We start from the raw sequence: 23941 nt of genomic DNA, 5'->3' as shown, positions 1-23941 counted from the left end.
GACTGAATTAACCTTAAGCATCCACAAGTCCTTCACAGACCCCAAAAACCTCCTGCACCTCACCGAGCTCACTCTCTCGAATATCAGGCTCTCACAGAACTCTGCCCCCCACTTCCTAATCCGAGCCCCCTCTCCACCCATTCCAGCTATCCCTGAGACATTTGCGCCCTAACAGGCATCCCTGCTACCTCGCAGAGGAAGAAGTACAGGCCCTCCTCCTAACCTACAAACTACCCCTGCTACGACTTGCACTTTGGAACTCACGGAGGATGAAATTGCTGACTTCCTCATGGTATGCACCTGTTACAACGCATTTGTTACTCCGCACTACCATTACAACGCGACTTTTATAACGCATACCATTACAACGCATTGCGCTGGGGGGCGCTATAGGATAGGGAATGGTATAATTTACTATCCAACACCTTCCCTAGGGTCCACGGGGACTGGAGTTAGAATAGTAAATTATACTTACCACTATCCAGCACCCCAAAGCGCTATGCGTTGTAATGGTATGCGTTGTAATGGTCGCGTTGTAATGGTAGGTAGTTGTAACGGTATGCGGAGTAACGTCATACATCCCTTCCTCATTAGCTATGAACACTCATGCTCCTCTGACCCAAAAAAAGATCAACCTATACGCACGGTTGCAATCAATCCCTATAGATAAGCTACTCTCCATAACAGAGGGATAATCAAGAGTAACCAAGCGCTAGTCCCAACCTCCACCCCTAGTCACAACATGCATACTGTCCCCCCATTATCCGGTCTCCTTATCAACTGCCGCTCTGCGGTAAAGCATTCCGCTGATGTCGCCAATCTCATCCTCAACCTAAACATGGACATAGCAATCCTGACGGAATCCTAGCTTAATGAATCCTCTTCGCCCTGCCTAGACCTTCTAGTCCTGCCCAACTATCACATCGCACGGCTGGATAGGCGATCACAAAAAAAGGGGGTGGCATTGCCTGCATCTACCGCTCCAACCTCCTTATCACTGAACTTCTAGCCGAACCTACGGATTCCTGCGAATATCTTGCCCTCTCCATCTACAACATCACCCTACAGTGCAGACTGTACATCTTTTACCACCTCCAGGCAAGAATGACACCTTCACAGACTACATCATGGAGATCATCACAGCCAAGGCCTTTCATAACTCCAATGACATTTTCCCTGGTGACTTCAACTTGCACTGGGATGACCCCAAGGACCCTCAGGTCAACGGCATCAGAGACTGCTTGGCCAACCAAGCTCTTACCCAAGCCTGCTCCCTACCTACTCACTCGAAAGGTGTCATTCTATACTGGATCATCTCTAAGGAATCGGTGGTCAAACTCTCCTCCATAGATCCTTGCGACTGTTCTGGCCACCACGCTATCACCTTCCATCTGCCTGGCACTCACAAGACATAGACACCCAAACCCGTGGTCCCCAAAAGATGGATCAGAGACACCAAGAACCTTGACCACGAGAAACTGGCTGCCCGCTGTGCATCCGACCTCCCCCCATATCACCACGGTCGACAACCTCACTGAACATTATTCCACAACGATATCCAATATAACCGATGACCTTGCCCCGCTAAAACTGAAAAGAACACAGTTCAAAGACAGGAACCCCTGGATCAACGGATCCCTTAACAATGAGAGGAGGTCCCTCCAGCAAACAGAACGGAACTGGAAAAAGCACCCTTCCGCAGGCCATCTTTAACTTCTCCGGCAAGACAGAAACGCCCATAACAAAAATATAATCAAATCTAAAAAAGAATTCTTCAGAACAGAACTGGATAACGCTAAGAATAGACCTTGCAAATTATTCGAGTTGGTCAAACTCCAATCCAACAAACTAGCTAAATCATCCAAAGAAACCCCTATATCTCCAATCCCATGCAAGCAATTCTCCTCCTTCTTCTGTGATACAATCTCTGCCCTAGGAAAGGAACTCATATCTGCTACCTATTCCCAAACCCCTCCGGTTCTTCTTCCACACTCCGCGCTGCCCTCCCAGATCTCCCTTAACAACCAAGCGTTATGGTCCAACTTCAAAGTCTATGATGAACAATCGGTCTAAAAAATCCTTTCCTCTTCAAGCCCCAACAACCGCTTAAATGACCCTCTCCCGTCAAACTGCCTTGCCTCTGCCTCTCAGGCTATCATCCCCTCTTGGATGACAATAATCAACTCCTCTCTCCTACAGGGATCGATTCCTGACTCTCTCAAAGCCAGCCAAGTTGTCCCCATTTAAATAAAACCTACTCTAGATCTTGCTTCTCCTGACAACTACAGACCTATCTCAAACATCCCCCTTCTAGCTAAAGTGCTGGAAAAATGTGTACAACAACAGCTGAGCCAACACATCACCAACTTCCACCTTCCAGATGACTTGCAATCTGGTTTCAGACCAGGGCACAGCACGGAAACCACACTCCTCCACATTGTGGATGATGCCTTTCAAGCCCATGACCAAGGCAAAACCAGTCTCTTGATCCTCCTTGACCTATCCTCGGCTTTTGACAGGGTTAACCACAAAATTCTCCTGAATCGCCTCAAACTTAGGATGGGCCTGGATGGCACCGTTCTGGCGTGGTTTAGGTCCTTGCTCAAGAACTGCTCACAGAGAGTCCTGATCAACGGCAACCTATCCGCTTCCTCTCCAATCACAGTTGGTGTCCCCCAAGGATCAACCTTATCCCCTACCGGCTTCAATCTTTACCTCGAACCGCTCTCAGAGGTGCTGCGTACTGCCAATATCTCCTACCACATGTACGCCAACGACATACAGCTCTACATTGAAATCTCCTCACCAGAGGACATCCGCTCCCTGAATGAGGCCCTGAAGCTGACTGTTCACTGGCTCACATCTAACCAGCTTAAACTCAATGGCAAAAAACTGGAGTTCCTCTTAATCTCACCACCCAACGCCAATAAAGCATTCAAGAATGGATCAAGGCTATCACAGCCCTAAATTGCTCTCCTACCATTGTGGACTTTGCTAAATCCCTGGGAATTACCTTAGAAGGCAACCTGAACATGCGGGGCCACATCAACATGATGGCCAAAACTGCCGGATTTCATTTGAACTACCGAAGAAACCTTAAACCTTTCCTCGATCTCCCAGATCAAAAATCGGCAATTCAGGCTCTAGTCATCTCTAGGCTAGAATATAGTTGCTCCACCCTCGCTGGCCTAACTAAGACCTCTCTGGCACCCTTGAAAGCCTGCCTCAGCACCGCCGCCAGACTTCTAACTGTCTCTAAGAAGTTCAACCATATCTCGCCCCACCTTAAGGCTCTGAACTGATTTCCTCTTGAGGCCAGAATCCAATGTAAGCTGCCTTGCATTACCCACAAGGCTCTCTACTCTAAATCCCTTGCTTTTCTCGCACAAAAACTTGTTTTATCCGGAGGAGGTAGAAACTCACGGTCCGCCAGAGTCTCTTTGCTCCAACCTGAACGCCTCAAGAAAAAAAGAACATACAATCGGGCTTTCTCTGGGGCCATCCCAAGATTATGGAACTCACTCCCACCCGCCATCAGAAGAATACCGTCTCTAGCTCACTTCAAAAATGAGACCAAAACTTTCCTAATGGGCAAATTCCTCTCCTAATGCTCATGTTACAATTACCTCCGTAACCTGACCTTACCTATCGTTACGGCATTATCCCTGGCCCCCTCTCCTTATGTTACCTACCCGGCTCTTCCGAACAATCCTCCAGGGTGCTGAGCCTGCTTTTCCAGCTTATTGTATCGTTTTGTTCCTATCCCAAAAGGTAGTTGGATATTATGATTGTTTGTCTTGCGATATACTGTATCTTATCTATTTGTTCCCAATCCCTTCGGCTCTCCTCCCCTTTGTCCTGTATCCCACCCGATACTACTGTAAAGCGCTCTGATACCCTCACGGGTCTGGTTCGCGCTCTAGAAAAGACTACATAAATAAATAAATAAATACATTTTAGCAGAGATGCATCAGTTAATTTTCGTCACGTAAAAAAACCCTTGCACCACCATGGATGCGTCGCATTTACAATGCGGCGCACAGTGGCGCAAGGATTTGCAGATGCGTGACACATCTGTTGGTGTAAAGGCAATGCATTGCTCGAGTCATGTTGCAAGCACGACGCAACTCCAGCAATGCTCAGGAAGGCCTATACCTATTGTGCTGCATCACTCCTTATGCCTGCTTAAAGCAGGCGTAAGATTTTGATGTAGTGGAGTCGTACAAGTGACTCAGTGAAAACTTGTAGATTTCACTGCATCACTTTTACGAGGCTTCCTTGCGACGGAAGGCCCCCCCTGCATACATTATACCTGGCGCAGTATAATGTAGCGCAGGGGTTTACAACGTGACGCATCTCCATAGACGTGTCATGTTGTAAATGTGTTGCTGCGTGGCGCACTGTGTACGTCGCTGCTGCGTCACAAAAGTGACGCAACAGTGGCGTAAAAGTATCCCAAGGGGCTTGTAAATTCAGCTTCCCTTACAGCTCCTTGAAGCTGCTCACCAGAGCATTATTAAGACCTCGAGCTGCAGGCCCTCCCTGGCACAAGATTCTTAAAATAAGATGTCAGCTAGTCTATGTTCCCTTTTGGAAAAGTTTGACTCGAATTTCGAAGTTTTATGGAAGATAAAATGTTACTTGGTCATTTGTCAAATATCAGCGGGCGCTTGTAAAATCTACAACTCCTTCCCGTCAAAGTTTACAGCAGTAAGTGCTTTTCTGTTTTACTGCCGGCTGCCAATGTGCACTGACCTCTGGGATCAGGTTTAACTTTTTACAGCTTCAGTGATTAAAGTCCAAGTGCCATTTGAAGGCCTCTGCTTTGCAGGAAGCAACACTCCCCCATGCCACCGACCACTGCTGCCTTCTCCTGCTTCTAGCCCTGGTAGTAATGACCATCTTTGGGGTCTTTTGCCCAAAGATTTTTGTCTTCCTTAACCCTTTTTGTTGCCACAGCATTCTGCACACTTTACTCCTGCAAACCAGTGGTAAAGTGCTTGTGCTCTCCCTTTTAAACATAGTCAAATTGACATAAACCTAAGTGGCACTTGTAGTTTACTCACATGTCCCTGGTATATGTATTACTTGCACCTAGAGCCTGTAAGTTAAATGGTACAAGTGGGCTGCAGCACTAATTGTGCCACCCACTAAATAACATGTCTCGGGCCTTACTTTGCATGTGTGCTGTTTTAAACTGCACATTTCACCTGCAAAATACAACTTTTGCCAGGCCTAAAAGATCCATTTTAATACTCATCAGTCACCCCTAAATTAGGCACTAAATGCCCATAGAGCAGGGTATTTAAAAGCAGGGAATGTGTATTTATGGCCAGATGTACGACCTGCCAAATAGCACCATGCAAATTGCGTCGCATTTGTGCCTCGCAATTTGCGAGGCTCTATTTGGCATGTAAAACAGATGTGTTTAACACTGTTTGCGATTCCCAATGGGGTCGCAAATTTTGAGGCTCATGAATATTAATGAGCCTCTTGCAATTTGCGAGCCCATTGGGAATGATAGGCCTTCCCAGGGATGGTGGCCTGCTGGGCTCAGCAGACCACCATGTCAGGGACCGCTTTTAGATAAAGCAGCTTTCTTTTTTTAAATGCAGTCCGTTTGCCTTAAAGGAAAACGGGATGCCTGTAAAAAAGAAAAAAATGAAAGGTTTTTGTTTCATTTTTTAAGGGCAGGCAGTGGTCCGCATTGGTCCCTAGGCCCACTACCTGCCCTTAAAAAACTAATTTCCCCAGCATTTGCAAAGGGGAATGGGTCCCCAGGGGACCCCTTCCCTTTTGCGAGTGTATTATCACCCTCTAGAAGAGGATGGTAATTTGCGATCATAAATGGGATTGAGTTTGCTATTAGGAAGGGAACGCCTCTTCCCAATAGTGAGTCTCAAAACAGTATTTTGCGAGTCGCAATTTAATTGCGGCTCGCAAAATACTGTTGGTACATGGGCCCATGCTTTTTAGCGTGCGCAAAGAGGTCTAAGACCCATATGTGCACGCTAAAAAACATCGTACATCTGACCCTTACTGTTCTACATGACCTGGCAGTGAAAAATGTGATACTCATTTTCACTGTAGCAAAGAAGGGTCTTCTATAGGGAAACCCTGGGTGCCATCTTAACACCTTATAAAGCGTCATTTAACTTTGGGAGCAGCTAGGAAAATGATCCAAGGACTCAGTTTAACAATACTTTAAAATCCAACTATATGGTAATTTCAGTTTTAATATTACTATTTTGAAAATGGCACACTTAGAAAGTTGTCTTTTTCCTGCCTAAGCCAATTGCACCTTTCTGTTAGTTTCTAGTACCGCCAGACGCACGAATGGTTCTCTTGTGGTGAGATATTAATTGCGCACAGACAGTGTATAAAAGGTTTTGGTGAGGGAGGGTTTTAATTTATTTATTTATTTATGCATTTTTATATAGCGCGGACTTTACCCGAAGGCGTCAGAGCGCTTCACATTAGGAACAGAAATGAAACATAATGAGAAACATTACAAAAGAACAGATTGCAAAAACATACGTTACTTACAAAAGGTAATAGTGACAATTGTGAGCAAACAAAATACATGAGGTAGTAAAAATTGTGAGCAACCAAAAATACATGAGGTAGTCAAAAGTGCACAAGAGGAAAAAGTGACGAGTGTGCAGTTATAAGAGAAAACAGAGTATAATTTGAGGTATAGTACTGCAATAAGTGCTAGACACTCAGACACAAGAACACGCGTTACGTAGGCAAGGTGGCACTTGTGCAAGTATCAAAGGTAAAAACATGTGAGAGGTAGCAACCGTGTGTTACAAGGGCAGAGTGGTGTGTGCATGTTACAAAAGGGCACCGAACACCAGTACATGGAAAATACTGCAAAAAGGCAGACACTCCAACCACAGGAATACACTGGGAAGGCACTTCCATGGTCATGGAAAGTAGAAATTATCAGTAGTGGGAAGTCTTCCTCACAAATAGCAAGAGCAAGGTGTTTTTTCATTGAGCAGGATGGCCTGGGAGGACTGTGCCCAGCCCCGTCCTGAGCTTCAAAGTGTGCCTACCCTGTGACTGGCAGATGTAGCTCACACAAAGGCCAACCTGCCAATGTCCTTCTAGTCAACTTGGCCCAACACCTAGTGGGAGTTGGAACCTGCCATAGATCTGGTTTTGAGTCACCACAAGGGGTTGGTTTTCCATTATCCTAGCCACTCCTCTGTATGGGCACAGGTAGGTCTTACCAAGGAAAGAACGGTTCAGCCATGTTGGATTTAGGGTAGAGAGGAGTACTGTGGACAACTTACAGTAAAACACACAGGAAGTGCTGAAAAGGTGGGTAGGCCCACCCTGGTAACATGTCTTCCATTGGTTAGGTGGTGGGCAGGAGACCCCCCTCATCCAAAGGTTGGCACTGGGTATTAATGTTGCATCTCCAGTACACTCCCTAGAACACTCCTGTGTCTCTGAAGATCAGAAGAAGGACTCTCCTGCTGTCTCAATCCTGAAGGAAGACTGGACCTGCTCGACTTGAACCCAGGACCCCAGAAGGGACTCCAAGGATGAGTCGGCTGAACTCCTGTTTGAGCTGCAGAAACAAAACAAGCTTCCAGAGGTCTTTTCCTGCAACTGCACAACTGGACCTGTCCCGGGCCCTGCTGTGGGGTTCTACTGGATTGAGTCTTAACCCCCAAATGATGCCACCCAATTCATGGACGTTTGGTTGAGATTAGAGTGTACTCGACCTGCCCCCAGACTTCAAGATCTGGGACTTGGAAACTTTTTGCCAACTTTCTGCCTGGGGAACCATCTGAGACCTGTACTGCCATTGAAGCCGTAGCCATTGACATCAAATCTCTGATCAGCCTCATCAAAAATGTGGGTTCTTACATTGTGAAACCAGTTCGAATTTACCAGCATGACTATATATACATATATGGTCCACTAAAATTATCTTTATGATTTATCCAAGTTAGATCTGTAAACCTGGGCTGCATTGCGTGTGATGTCACAGGGGGATTGTAGTGATTGTTTAATGGTAAAACAGCCCATGTTCTGAGGAAACAGTTGAGAAATAGCATGACGTATTGTTTCTATAGTATTAAAGTTGTTTCTCACCCAATTCCTGTTTTAAAATGTTAACCCACACCCCAACCTTTCTTTCATGACCTCTGTGACATCACACACAATGCAACCCAGGTTTACAGATCCCTGATTTAACACATAACTACATTTTTTCTTTAAAAATTGCATGATTTTAATGTCATTGCAAAAATATTGTTGGGCACAAGTTTATTGTGGGACAAAATAATACAGGTCAGAATATTGTTATTTCAAGTGTTGAACATTGTTTTTATTATTACTTTTTATGTTATAATATTACAATTTCATGTTAATTAAAACATCGGTACTTGTTTTAACTATTAATACATTAATCAGCTCAATGATTATGCAACTTTGGTCATTGTTTTAAATACTTTTAATACATGTATTAATTAAATGTAATGTGTTTTAGTATTTTGAAATGGTAATTCATTTTTTGATATTACTTTTTAATTATTGTCTTTTAATAGTTTTTTTCTAGTATTATTTTTGTTTTTGTGGGTTTCAGGGTTGGGCTCGGTGTCTTACCCCAAACAGTACTTTTGCCTCTTACTAGTATTCCAAAGTCCTTGGTACCACATATCTGCCATGTCCCCCACACACATTTTCCAGTTGATGCCTATTGTATTTTTCACAAAAAAGCAAAGGTTAGAATGAAGCAAAATGTGTGGGATTCTGTTAGAGAAACTCAGGGGCATATCATTAAGCGGCAGCGATAAATATTGCTGGCCGCGTGTAGCGTGAACATTTCTATCGCCGGATTCTATCGCCCGGTTATCGCACTATTAACAACGCGCATCGCCGGGGAGATACAATTCCCGACAATAGCGGCAAAAAGTGGCAATATTGCTGGATTTCCAGAGATAAAAACAGCGATAGGGAAAACATTGTTGATAGGGAGATGTGGGCTTAGCTTCACAATCCACTTCCCATGATACATATAGGTAAGTCAGAAAATTAGCAGGTGTTAGAAACCGGCGATATTCGCGGTTAGCACAACTATTTATGTCGTCAGGTGGGTTAGCGATAACCTTGTTGATAGTGAGAAGCTTTGTTAGCGACTATTTTCGCTGAATTACGGACAGGAATGCCTACCTTACATCTCATTAGCGATTAGATGCAAGGCGTTAGTGAAATGGGTGCTAAAGCCTGTTAGCGTGGCCTTGTTGATACCCCGTTACAATTATCACCGATTTCCAGCTGAAAACGGCCACTAAAGCGGCGATAATTGTCTTGATGATATGGCCCTCAGATTGTGCACAATATCCCTAACTCTCACCTTGGAACCTAGGGATAGTTCAGTAAAGTCAACCCCGGGTGAAAAAGTGAGGTGCAGTAGTGGATTTAACTCAGGCTGCTTTATCAGGATGGTAAATACTAGTCATTTAGAATGACTGAGCATTGCCTTCTGTATCATACCATAACGTAACGTTAATCTTCGTTCATTGTGGCCAGCCTGCGTGGACACTCAGCTGATCATTGTGGTGCTGCTTCTGGTCGCTAGAGCCCTTCTCTCCTACACAACATCTGTAGAAGTTAGTGGTCACATTTTCCTAAGATCTCGACATAAAGGGATTGAGCAGACACAAGCAGAAGGATTTGCCAACATTTTAGGTCTGGCCTAAAAACAGCCTCATGTTTTAAAAAAATAATTATCATACAAAATACATACATATGTAGAGGCTTCCAATCAATACTCTGTCACCATTGGTCTGTTGAGATGTCACTCAAATAATGCTCCCTTCCACCACAGCATAAAGTATAGATCAACAGATCGACCTATTCCAGCCACTGAATGCTTTCGCTTTCAGGAACAGCATTTTTACCTTATACATGTATGTCTACATCTAAAAAATAGCTCTACAAGAACAGACATTTTGGTAGGCTAGTTCTCTCAGTTACTCAAATAATGCCCAATCCCCACACTGTTCCATAGAATGCATTCACTTTAAAAGACTTGATTACACATCCTTTCCTACTCACCTAAACATGTACAGCCAAACTTAGGTATTGGAAGGTGACTGTTTTTAAAAGTGAAAGGTAATTCCTATATAGACTAGGGTGTCATCACTTACTTCACAAAAAATAAAGACATTTATTGACATCAGTAATTGCACTCAATATTACAAACTAGCATTGGCTAATTAAAACAGCCTCATCTAGAAACCAAAAGTGTATATGGAAATGTGTATGTTAAAGCTATACCCTTAGCGCGGTGAAGGTTATTTAAAGCAGTTGCATCTGATCTGAGAGGGCCCTCTATTAATGACATGTAGACCTCCTGCTCCATGGAAGAATTCAATCCTTTTGCATCGGACTCGAGAGGGACTTCCAGTAACAACTTCCAAAACTGCAGATGCATGAAAGATTTCAGTACTTTTGCATTTGACTTGAAACTATATATTTGGTAATATTTATTACCCGTGGCAGTCACCACTGTTGAGTTATAGTTAGGAACACGTTTCCACATTAAAACTATGGGGTCGATTATGATGGCAGTGAATCCGCATCTTCCACGCCTGTGGAAGCCACCGCCGGCCCTGAGGATGTGGATTCACCGCCGCGGTCACAGGAAACACCCACCGCCAGATTAGGATGGCAGTGGGATCAGCAGCGGACGGCAGGTCCATCCGCCGCTGATCCGCGGGGTGTAGACCGCTATTTGGTGGCGGTGTCTGCAAGACACCGTCAGCCAAATTAGGATGTGTGTTTGAACATGCTTTTCCGCAGCAGCTTTTCCGCCGTGGAAAAGCATGTGGAACTTTGCTTCTGGGGGCCCCTTGCGGGCCCCCAGGGTGAAGGGGGGGGGGGTGCACATGGGGGGTACCTATGGTACCGCTCTGCATTTACATGCACAAAGCGGCAGGCACTGCGCGGTGCCTGCCGCGTTGTGCATGTTAATGCAAATCATGCATTTTTAACATTGCGGCGGGTGCTGCTTCAAGCTGCACCCGCCGCAAGGTTAAAGATATGGGATGTGACCGCCAGGGTGGCGGTCACATCCTAATTGCAACGGAGGGACCGCCGCTGCCCCTGCGGACGGTCCCTCCACCTCGGGAGTGGCGGACAAACGCAAGTCTGTCCACCATCCTAATAGGCCTCTATGTTTGATTTACTAATAACTTTGACATCGTTTGACAAATGTTCACAAAACATTCCTACAAAAAGTCCACCCACATTGCTTCTTCCTGTAAACTTTTGGGGTGATCAGTCATGTGGGGCAGAGTAAAAGAGGGTGTGGGGAGCAAGGTCTTGGTCCAAAAAGCATGCTTTTTGTGATTTGGTGTAAAACCGTTGAGCCATTTTTAGGACATCAGAGCTAAAATACTTTGTATATTTAATGCCACGGAGAATCCGCTGAGCCAACAGATTGTAAGAAGAGATCTGTTTGGCTGGCACTATTCAACAAAACTGTGATGGCAGTCATTTTAGGACAAGGGACTCTGTCCCCATCAACAAAATAAACAAAAACATATAGATATCCTACCCCCCTAGACCTGTTGGGCGGGTCTAAGAGGGACCCCCGTGGCCAAAAACAGCTTTAAAAAATCTGCACTGCAAATCCACAGAGGATCCGCGGATCCTGGCACCAACTGGTCCCTGGGCTTTATTTTTTAAATAAATCCCTTAGGGTGGGCCAAGGCCCAGATGGGATGGTGCTTTGCTTAGTATGGGAAGGGAAACATGCAGCCCCAGTCCCCAAGCCTCAGTAAGGCACTGAGGACCCCATCCCCAGGGGCCAATATTTAAAAAAATGGGGAGGAAGAAGCACAGCCCTCCTCCCCAACTCATGATATTGCCCCTGAGAAACCTTCTAAAATGCCTTACAGTAGAGGAAGGGTTCTTCATGGGTGGGTCTGGGCAAGGGCTCCGGGGGTGGGGGGGAGCAGTGGGAAAAAAACTAAAACAAAAGTCCTCTAGTTCACCAGACAACTGTTTTAATTGTTCATGTATTTACATATTCACCTCACATTTTAGAAGAAGGGGGCCGAGCCTCCTTAACCCGTTCCGTGCTTGTGACGGAACCCCTCCGTCATGAGCTACGGGCGAGCTGTGCTCATGACGGAGTGGTTCCGTCACGCTGCGCCCGCTCCGCCCACTCTGCATCAATTCCACGCCTGCGTGGCTGAATTAATGAGCTGGCGGGGCCATGACAGAACCAATCCGTCATGAGCACAGAATGCCTGTGGCTCGTGACGGAGTGGTTCCGTCACAAGCATAGTGGCGCCGCGCGACCCCCCCTCCCTCCAAGCTCCACGGCGGAATTACCACCGCGGCCAAGGGGGTAAAGCATAAAAGAAATGGGGGACGGTAGAGAGATTTGTTTCCTAACTTGGAATGTAAATGACCTCAGATCTAGAGGGAGGCAGACATTTGTATTTTGGTACCTTGAAGGGAGTACGGCAGGTAGTGATTTGCAGGAGACCCATCTCACAGCAAAAGAGAGTGGGGCAAAGACAGGTGGATTGAGAGCTTTGCAGCCGCTGATCATTCTGGGGCTTATTTACAAGCCCCTTGCGCCACCTGTACGTCACATTTCCCATGTTAAAAATGACGCAAGAGTGGCATAAGTGGCTTGTAAATAAGCCCCTCAGAGCTTTGTAAGGGAGTAGCTATCCTTCTGAGGAAGGGAGCGGGGATGGAGATGTTGTCATCTAAAACGGATGGTACGGGTTAATGGGCCATGACAGGAGTGCGATGTTCCAACTGTAAATTTATTTGTGGAGGCTTCTACAGCCTGAACGCTGATGACCCCTCCCATCGCTCCACTTTGGAATGGAATTTGATGGAGGGTGTGTCACCGATTGTCTTGTGGGATTTTAGATTCTCTCCTGGATCCTACTCTTGATGTATCCACAAGGAGGGATTGTAACTCTACACCGAAAACCACAGAGGCATTGAGGATTATGCTTCTAGACCTGGGATTGGCAGATGCGTGGTGTCACCAAATTGGCCCGACAAAGGGATACACATTTCATAGTAAGAAATACAGCCATTTTTCAATGCTTGATTATTTTTTTGTTGACAATACAATATTAGATAAGGTTAAATTATTAATCATCTGCCAGGACATATCGCTGACCTTTCAGCTGTCACTGTGGTATTCCAGGGCCCCTCTTGGACCCAGAACACTAGGTGGACGGTCAACCATGCTCTCCTCTCTCACAAAGATACCATCTTGGCTCTGGAAAAAGCCATTAGCTATTAGTGATTTTTTTCCTGATGATATAGGGTCCATCATAGAGTGGGACACTTTTAAAACTTTTATTCGAAGGGTCTCACAAAACCTGGCGTATGGTAAGAGTAGGGCAGAGAAAGTGGAGTGCAATGTCCTAGGACAGGAAATAGGGGTGCTGGAGGCCCCCCTCAAGTGCAAGGCTCATCTCAAGGTAAGGACCAAGGGCCCGATGTAGGACACCAAATACCGGTCGGTAACGGTCGATTTCGGCCGTTACCGACCGGTATTTGGCTTTTGAAATGTAGGGGGCCTTAAATTTACCGATTCGTTAAATTTACCGAATCGGTAAATACCGATTCGGTAATTACCGAATCATACTGATTTGGTAAAAATTACCGAATTTTTACCTAAATCTCATTTACCGAATCTAGAATACCGAATCGGCAAAATTCGGTATTCTAGAGTCGATAAATGAGATTTACCTACATCGGGCCCCAAGTACGGAAGAAATTAGAAGAAGCTCAGTTACATTTTAAGCTAATGCTAGAAAAGAAGTGTAGGGATAGGTGGCAAGCCAAAAACGTGAACCTTTTTGAGTATGGGGAGAGAACAGGAGCATACCTAGTTTGGAAACCAAGGAACAAAAATTAAGGAGTTAATAATTAACTCACAGGGAGATACCTTTAGAAATGCAGGGACATTTGGTATCCTTTTTGCTGCACTACATACAGAGGAGATAACTCCAGACCTTCATGGTCGAAGGGGATGATGGTGGGGCAGGGATCTTGCGAGGCTTTAAGAAACAGGAAATTACTCTTTTGATGCAGAAATAATTTGAGCCAGGCCAAGAATGGGAAGACTACCGGGCCCGATGCTATTCCATCTGAGTTATATAAAATGCTAAAAACGGTGGTAGTACCATTTTTGGCATAATTGTTTAATTCCATCTTTCTTAAGAACGCCCAGTTCGCACAGTCACGGTTGGAAGCCACAGTAGTGCTGATTTTGAAACCAGCTAAGTATCTGAAGAGGGCAGATTCATATTGAGCAATTTCGCTCTTAAATGCTGACCAAAAGATTTTTACAAGCATTTTGGCAGGAAGACTTGCTAAATTGGCTCCACAGGTAATTCACCATTATCAGAAATAATTTGTTCCTAAACACCAGATACATGATTGGATGTATTGATTTGGCTATAACCCATAAGATCCCATTGGCTGTTGCCACAATAGATGCTGCAAGGCCTTCGACCGGGTCTGTTTAGAGTATTTGTGGGAGGTCTTGACAGTGTAGTGTAGTTCCTATATTCCCAGTAGGCTCTGCGCATTGGAATAACATATCCTATAGATTTGACGTCGGACTTAGGTCGACTAGGTCTCTATCGAATATATTAGACTTAATTGTGAGTGACAGCTAGCTCAGACGTCACTAGGAACTTTCTCAAATAAACAAGAAGGGATTTGTTTCTGACAAAATTAAACATGACAACTTTGTTTCCCCAAGAATAAAACTGATCTTCAGAGTCGTGGAAACAATAGATAGATATTTTACTCAGTCAATCGTGCATGCTTCCTTTCTACAGAGTTGCAGAGAAATAGCGAGACGGGCATTTTCAATAAAAGGGTTTTATTGAACAGTCTTCTTTCTCAAGCAAGTAAAGTGAACTGCTACAATCGTAATACTGGTTGCAAAGTATAATGCGTACAGTAAGAAAAGTATTATGAAATAATACTGTAAAAGCATTGTATGGTTTCTTACCCATAGATAAATACATACATAAATAACAAAGGATAAAAAGTACTCAACTGGTGCTTCTAAAATATGCCTACCCCCATGTACCTAACCTAAGTCTAGTACGAGGAAAGAAGTAAGTGAGGTGTATCATAGGTTTAGTTTTCTTTGCCAAGAATCTAACCAAGATTTCTCTTAGGGTCTAATCAGCTCCGTACCTTGGTTTTAGAATGAAGGAGGTCTGGAAATCTCTGTCTCAGACTCGATTTCACAACACCCTGCAAGGGGAGCTTAGAAACACTGGAGCTGGATTCTCAGCGAGAGAAAATACAGATTCTCAATCAGTGCGTCAGCTGGAGGGTCGTCTTCCTTCGGCACTTGCTGAAGCGAGCTGCGTCGGGTAAGTAGACAGTCGAGCTGCGCCGAACCACCGTGTGTTTGCTAGGGCAAGTGTAGGCATATTTATACCTTGAAGGTGCCTTGTTTGACGTAAAGTCGGACATATTAACATCATCAAAGAACCCCAAGGGAATGGTAGTTCCTTGAAAACTCCATGATTTCTAGGACAAATCAATATTCAAGCAAGGGGATGTCCCTGGCTGCTGAAGCCGAGTTTTCCAAGAAATTGTTGTGGCTTTTTGGAACTAGTGGAAGTTGCCATGCCTGTACTTGGACTGGATGGGTTATGTCTAATTATGGGTATAATTTCTATGTCTATATAAGGGCAATCAGAATTATACCTATGTAAGGGCATGAATCGGTAAATTACGCTTGGATTCTAAAATGCTACACAACAGCAGTAATAGGATTGAGCCCAACTTTCATCTTGACCCTTTAGCGAATATATGCAAATTTATCAACCCATATCTTGTTCAAAGGAATTTTGACAGAGAGTTTTTAGATCACCCGGGATACGAGGCAGGGGTGCCCGCTTTCTCCTCTTTTGTTTGATATTTATATCAAACCATTTGCTACGCAACTCAGAGGAGACTCCCAGGTGGTCCCTCTTATTATATATATATACATCCAATCCCTTTCAAACTATTCTGATTGTGGAACATTTAGCATAAGAGTTTGGTCACTATCTGGTTGCTCTCTGAATATATCCAAGTCAGAGATTATGGGTTGGAATATAACTAACTGGGATTGGGTGGTGCCCAAGTTTAAGTACCTAGGCTTCTCAATATTACATTCATTTGACGTGATTCCAGCATATCATTTAGGGCGGTTGGCAAAGGAGATAGATTTGCTCCTCATTATGTTGAAAAACCTGCCTATGTCAATTTGTGGTCGGGTGAATTTAGCTTAAATGTCAATTTTAGTTAGGCTGACTTATCTCTTTAATTCTATCCTCTTACAATTCCTAAAAAGGAGCTGGGAAAGTTACAGGGGGAAATCATTAGTTTTCTCTAGGCTTCTAGGGGAGCCAGGCTTTGTTGGAAAAGAATTGAGGAGGAGGTTGATGAAAAAGGGACTGACATTACCGGAGTTAAATCTTTACTGTATGGCTTTCCAATTTTAGAACTGCAGGATGTTGCTTGGGACATCGGAGAGCTCCAAATGGGGACAGATTTTATCAGAAATAGTGGTAGGATTGAGACCCATGGGCTTTCTTTATAAATTTGGGGCCCCAAGTTTTGTAAAAAGGTCTACCTGAAGGTGTTGAAAGCTGAACTCAGCCTTCGGTACAGGGTCATGAAGGCTTTGGGTATCCGTTAATATTCTCATTTTTCTCCAGAGTGGGATTCTGCGGGTACTCCACAGTGTTTGATGGATGAGTTGAGTAACCTTTTGAGGGAGGCTGTGATCAAACGCTGGGAGGATCTCTTTACAGTGCAAAGGCTTTTAACTTGGTAGACACTTAAGGCAAAGACTGGGGGTTCCATCTCTAAATTCAAATATGTACAGCTTTTATCCTGGTAGGGGAGTGCTAATTTGGAGGTGGCAGTGCTCGGAAGGTTGAAGTACTTCTGCAAGATATGCAGCCCATTAATAAGGAGGTCTCCTTATGGTATTGGAAGCTCTTGGAAGCAGAGGATGAAAGCTTGGGGGAACCCCAGGGGGCTTGGAAGGGAATTACCCCAGATTATGTTCTCCCTCCGGTATTGCAACGCTCTTTAAAGCTGCTGTACTCTACATTTAAGCCAGACAATTTAAAAATTAATCACTACTTTACTAGCGAGATGTAATAGATGTGGTCCCCCGAAGCAAATGATGAGCATATGTTTGCTACCAGCCTTGCGATCATCGGGTACTGGAATAATGTGAGCAACATTATAACAGACATCTTTGGTCTCAGAATTGTGTAAAGTCCTGGATTGGTGTTAATGGGAACTGCTATGGAGTTGCACAGCCTGTTGGTTAGAATGCAGAGGTCTCTACTATTTTACTTTTGCTTCTAGCGAGAAGAGAGATCTGTAGACGCTGGTTAGGTTCTGAAGCCCAAGACCGGAAGATTGGCTCAGAGCTTTGCATTAGACTTATAGGATGGGCTTGGGCTGTATCTCAGGTAGAGCAGATAATATCTGGACTGATTTTTTTAGGGAATGATGTTATGTTAAAATGTTGTTATGTTAAAATGTATTTGTAGAGCGCACGTACACCTAGTTGGTTTCTTGTTATGTTATGTTATGTTATTATTATTTGTACAGCGCAACAGCTGCCCCAGCAAAGGGGCGTCCTGGCGCTGCTCTAAGGGAATTGTACTAAGGTGTTACTAGTATGCCAGTTTGAATAGCCAAGTTTTCAGGAGTCTGCTGAAACTCATGAGGTCAGTGCAGGATCTGATCTCCAGAGGCAGGGACTTCCAGAATTTGGGGCCTATGGTGGCAAACCTCGTCCCCCCGGCAAGTTTAAGCCTGAAGGGGGGTATGATCAGGAGATGCAGGTGGGCAGATTGCAGGTTACGGGCAGGGATGTATCTACTGATCAGGCTATTGATGAACTTTGGGTTTTTACTATTTAGGTGTTTAAAGATGATACATCCCATCTTAAAAGCACATCTCTGGGTTATTGGGAGCCAGTGCAGTTTTTTCAGCAGAGGGGTGATGTGTTGGCTCCTGTTACCTTGGAGGATCAATCTTACCGCCTGGTATTGAACCATTTGAAGGCGGTTGGTGAGGTAGGTCGGAATGCCAAGATAGAGGGAGTTGGCATAGTCGATGTGGGATATTACCATCGCGAGGACTGCCTGTGTTTTTGCTTCCTGATTAAGGAACCTGCTAATTTTCCTTATTTTCCTTAACTGGAAACAGCAGGTTGAGATCACAGATCTGATTTGATTTTTCATGGTCAGGTCGTTGTTGATTACGACCCCCCAATGTTTTGGCAGATGTAGAGGGGACAGGGGATTGTCCCAGTTCTTTAGGCCAGAAGTGGGAGCTCCAGGGGTTCGATGAGCCACCTGTGAGAATGACTTCCGTTTTGTCCGGATTAAATTTGAGGTGGTTGCTGTTCATCCAGTCCCGGATGAACAGCATTGTCATCTGGAATTCGCGAGCAGTGGTAGGGGAGTTGTTAATCGGAAAGATTAGTTGGAAATCATCTGTGTAGTTGAAAGTTTATACTTTCCTTTCCTTTAGTGCATGGATCAGCGGGAGAAGGTATAGGTTAAACAAGTGAGGAGATAGTGAGGAGCCCTGGGGGACCCCGCAGGTTTTTTTGATCTTGGGGGTTGTGAAGTTTCCCAGACGAACCGTTTGGCAATGGTTTTTTAGGAAGGAGCTTATCCATTTGATTGCCGGTCCTTGGATTCCTGCGTCCATGACATGGTCGATCAGGGTGTTATGGTCGACCGTGTCAAAAGCGGCGCAGAGATCCAATAGTACTAGTGCTTGGGGTGATTTCTCATCCACTTTCTCCCGCAGGGAATCCTGGACTGCTATTACCACTGATTCTGTGGAGTGAGCCGGACGGAACCCTGCTTGATGAGGATCCAGGTAGTCTGACTGCTCCAGGAAGGCAGATACGTTTTTGGCTACATGTGCTTTAAGTAGTTTCGCCAAATAAGGAAGCAGTGAGATGGGTCGGTAATTAGTGAGGGTCTCAGGGTCAGCTCCAGGTTTTTTTAAGAGAGGGATGACAGATGCTTCTTTGAAAGTATCAGGTACATAGCCCTGGGATAGTGAATTGTTTAAAAGGGCCATGGCTCGCTCTGGGTAGGCCGAGAAGACTACTCTTAGAATCCAAGGAGGGCAGAAATCTCTAGGAGAGCCTGATTTTACTTTGGTTATCAGGTCTGTGAAAACTTCTTGGCTTATCATAGGAAACTCTTCTAACCTTTGTGTGTTTTTTGGTTTTATTTTGCAAGTGGCTTTTGAGCAAAGAGGGATGCTGACTTTGATCATTTTTATTTTGTCAATAAAAAAGTTGTTCAAGGAGTCGCATAGGGATTGGGAGGGTTTGATTTTTTGGACTACTCTGTCAGGGTTTGATAGGTCATTAATTATGGAGAAGATGTCCTTCGATCGGTTTTTGGAGGTGATGATTTTGGCTGAGAAATATTCCGCTTTTGCAGTCATAATCGTTTTTTTTAAGATTTAAGGGTGGTTAAGAAGATGTTCTTGTCATCTGGTAAATATTTGTGTCTCCATTACCTTTCTGCTTGGCGATGATGCCCTGGATTTGTAAATATGAGCAGCTCCGAAGCACCAATATGATAGAGATATAAAAACCTTGGTTGGTGTCGTGAGGCCACTGCTTGTGCATCAGGTGTGAGGGCGGTTCACCTGGATTTGCAATTGTTTTTGGTGATATGAGGACAAGAAAAAGGAAAAAAAGAATGAATCATGCTACTTGATCCTTTGGGATCTGTCAACTGCCTTTGACACCATCAACCATGCTACCCTGCTCGACCTTCTAGAACACTGGATGGGCCTCAATACTAAAATGTCCCGAGGTCCCTGCCGGCTCCCCGCCTCCTGCGGGAGCCGGCATTGCTTTTGGACAAAGGAAGCCGCTAACATGCAGCTCTATTTGCCCAAAAGCAATTCTGCTTTGTTTCATGGAAGCAAGATCAGTTTACCCGCTCTCGCTTCCATGAAGCAATGCAGATGTTTGCTATGACAGGGCGGGCGCATGTCTGAGTGGGTGTCTGAGTGGTTGTGTGATTCTCAGAGTGGGTTTGTGAGTTGGTCCATAAGTGTCCGAATGGGTCTGGGAGTGGGTGCATGGGTCTCTGACTGGGTCTGTGAATGGAAACTAGACATGGGCATGAAATTCTGCTCTGCTTGCGGAGTTTGCAGTATTTGGCAACTCTTCGTTCTGTGGTGAACAAGGAGTTACCAATAAACTCCGCACTGCACAATGGAGAAGACTTTTTTTCTGTCATAGGTGATTGCGATCGAGAGCGAGTGACCGCATCTGCACCCTGCAGTGCACCAGGAGGTGCGGATCTTTTCCAGAGTGGTTGAGAAAGAAGGCGTGGGCCGTCGATGGCATCTCAGCAATCTGGCTGTGAGGGACTTACTTGAGGCAACAATGGGGGTTCTTGGCCACCAACGACTCTCAGCAGCCAAGGGGACTTCATTCCCCAGCCAGTAGGGCAACAGAAGGACCCTGTGCAGAGTGGTTGAGAAAGGGGGGGCCTCCAACCACGTCTCAGCAACACTGCTGTGCGGGACCAACTTGTGTCAATAATAGGGGTTCTTGACCCCCAAGGACCATTAGCAGCCAAGGGGACATCATCCACCAACCAGTAGTGTGGCAGGAGGACCCGGTACAAAGTGTTTGAGAAAGGGGGTAGGGCCTCCGACGACTTCTCAGCAATCCGGCTGTGTGGGTCTTACTTGTTACAACAATCGGAGTTCTTGGCCCTCAACAACCCTCAGCAGCCAAGGGGACTTCATCCCCCAACCAGTAGTCCACCAGGAGCTGCGTTTACAGAGTAGTTGAGAAAGGGTCCGGCCTCCAATGAGGTCTCCGCAATCCCACTGTGTGAGACTAACTGGTAGCAACAATAGAGGTTCTTGTCCCCCACGACCATCAGCAGCCAAGGGGACTTCATCCCCCAACCAGTAGTGTGCCAGGAGGCCCTTTGCAGACTGGTTAAGAAACGGACGGGCCTCTGATGACATCTCAGCAATCCCACCGGGTGGCAACTTACCTGTCGGAACAATCGGGGTTCTTGGCCCCCCAATGATCCTCAGCAGCCAAGGGGAGTTTATCCCCCAAACAGTAGTGTGCCAGTAGGCCCTTGTGCAGAGTGGTTGACAAAGGGGGCAGTGCCTTTGACAACGTCTCAACAATCCGACTCTTGAGAACTTACGTGTGTCAACAATGGGGGTTTTGGTCCCCAACAATGCTCAGCAGCCGAGGGGACTTCATCCCCATCCAGTAGTGTGCCAGGAGGGCCCTAGGCAGAGTGGATGAAAAAGGGGGTGGAGCCTCCAACCACATCTCAGCAATCCTGCTGTGGGGGACTCACTTGTCACAACCATAGGGGTTCTTGGCCCCCAATGACCCTCAGCAGCTGTGGGGACTTCATCTTCTAACCATTAGTGCACCCGCAGGCCCCTGTGCAAAGTGGTTGAGAAAGGGGGCGTGGCCTCCAACAACATATCAGCAAACTATCTGTGGGGGGCTTACTCATGGCAACATTAGGGATTCTTGGCCCCCAAAGACCCTCAACAGCAAAGGGGACTTCATCCCCCAAATGGCTGTGCGCCAGGAGCCCCCTGTGCAGAGTGATTGAGAAGGGGGCAGGGCCTCTGACGAGGTCTCAACAAGCACATTTCTGACCGATATTTTGCCTCTTTCTGCTCGTTTCTGACCTTTATCATGTTTCTTTCTGCTTGTTTCGTACCTTTATTCACCCACTTTCTGCTTGTTTTTTACCTTTCTTTGCCCCTTTCTGCTCGTTTCTGACCTTTATTGTCCCTTTTCTGCTTGTTTCTCACCATCATCCTCCCTCCTCCTGCTAGTTTCTGATCACTATTCTCCCTCTTCCAGTTTCTCAACTTTTTTTGCCTTTTTCTGCTCATTGCTAACATTTATTTTACCTCTTTCTGCTCATTTCTCACCTTTACTCTCTCCCTGCTAGTTTCTGACCTTTATTCTGCCTCTTTCTGCCCATTTATTACCTTTATTCTGCCTATTTTTGTTTTGTTTGTGACCTTTATTCTGCCTCTTGCTGCTTGTTTCTCTTCTTTATTCTGCCTCTTGCTGCTCGTTTCTCATCTTTACTTTTCCTCTTGCTGCTGGTTTCTGACCTCTTTTATGCCTCTTTCTGCTCATTTCTGACCTTTATTATGCTTTTTCTGCTTATTCTGACCTTGATTCTGCCTCTTTCTGGTTGTTTCTGACCTTTTATTTTGCCTCTGTCTGATCGCTGCTGACCTTTATTCTGCCTCTTTCTACTCGCTGCTGACCTTTATTTTTCCTCTTTCTACTTGTTGCTGAATTTTATTTTCTCACCTTTATCGTGCCTCTTTCTGCTCGTTTTTTACCTTTATCCTACCTCTTTTTGCTCCCTTTCAATGTGTGCTGCATTCTACAGCACGCATTGAAACAGGAAAATGCCTGTAGTGGTTTTTTTTGTGCAGGAAAGTACTCCTTCCTGCACAAAAACACTCTCCCTATGACGCAGGCATCCTTGCACAATGGTGCAAGTGTGCCTGTGCCGGCGCATGGCAGCTGTTTGTGCACCAGCGCAGGGGGAAGCACAGGAATGCAACATATCATTGTAAATATGTGGCATTCCTGTGCTCTGAAAGTGCCGCAGCGTGGCGCAACCAAAGGGGTTGCGGTGCCACACTCTGGCACCTTCTTGTAAATCTGCCCCTCAGTTTCCAGCAAGTGAGAGCAGTTTCTCAGCTCTCGCTTGCTGGAAGCAGAGTATTTGCTGTGACTTGGTGGGGGCGGACAAAGCTCCTGCCAAGTCACAGCAAACAGCTATGTCCCAGGGTTGGGCACCCTGGAACATACCATCAGCCAGCCCTAGTGGCTGCGGTCCCCTGGGCAATGTATGGTTCCAGGCAGGGGGCCACATGGACCCCTCACTCTCTTTGCATGGGGGGCCCCATGGGGGTGGTGGTCCCCTGGGGCCAAGAAAGGCCCCTCTCCTTCTTTCAAAAAACAGAAAACCCTGGGGAGATGGTGGTTCCTGGGGCACAGGGGGATTGCGCCACCCCCTTAAGCATTTAAAAAAAAAAAAAGACCCAGGGAGTTGGTGGTCTCCGGGGCTGCAGTGGGGTCTGTGAGGCTTTCCAGCATTTAATTAAAAACCTCCCCTGGGCAATTTTAAGCCCTTGGAAGAGGGCTCCGCATGCCCCCCCTCCATGTTTATATTAATCCTGCATGCCCCCTCCATGTTTATATTAATCCTGCATGCCCCTGGACCTGGGCCACCCAGGGGCTAAAACTAAAACAAGCGTGAGAGTCCATGTTTGTTTTTTGTTAATGTTTTTTTGCAGCAAATGTCAGAAATTCACGTCAATTGTTTTAAAAAAAATCCATGGCAGGGCCCCAAGGGGCCAGGGTTTTCCTAACCTGCCCCTTTTCTTTTTTGTACCATTTGTTTTGAGGGACTCGGCTGAAACCGAGTTTCAAGATGGCTGCCAACACTTCCAGGTTGAAGTGCTGGCAGCCAATCAGAGAGCTCTGCATTTCCCTGCGTGAGATCATTATTATTTGCAATGTTGTTGCAGCCACGTATATCACTAACTCCATTTTCTTAAGTTTCACATCAACAACTGAACTCATTCACACCAAATGACTGAAAGCACAATCTGTGTAAACAAATCTACTTTTCTGACAAATTTGGGGTAATTCTTTCAAGGGGTTCGGGCTGCAGGCATGTCTAGAGGTCCTATGGGAAATAAAATGGGAAAACACCCTTTTTTTACACCCCTTTTTCTAGGCCCCGCTTGATGGTGCACCCCAAAAGTTTCCATGCACAACAAGATTTAACTTGCCACTTTTTTGGAAAATTTCACA

Source organism: Lissotriton helveticus, chromosome 11 (genome assembly GCF_964261635.1).
Source record: "Lissotriton helveticus chromosome 11, aLisHel1.1, whole genome shotgun sequence".
In the NCBI taxonomy this organism is placed as follows: domain Eukaryota; kingdom Metazoa; phylum Chordata; class Amphibia; order Caudata; family Salamandridae; genus Lissotriton; species Lissotriton helveticus.
Note: the sequence above shows the minus strand (reverse complement) of the source record.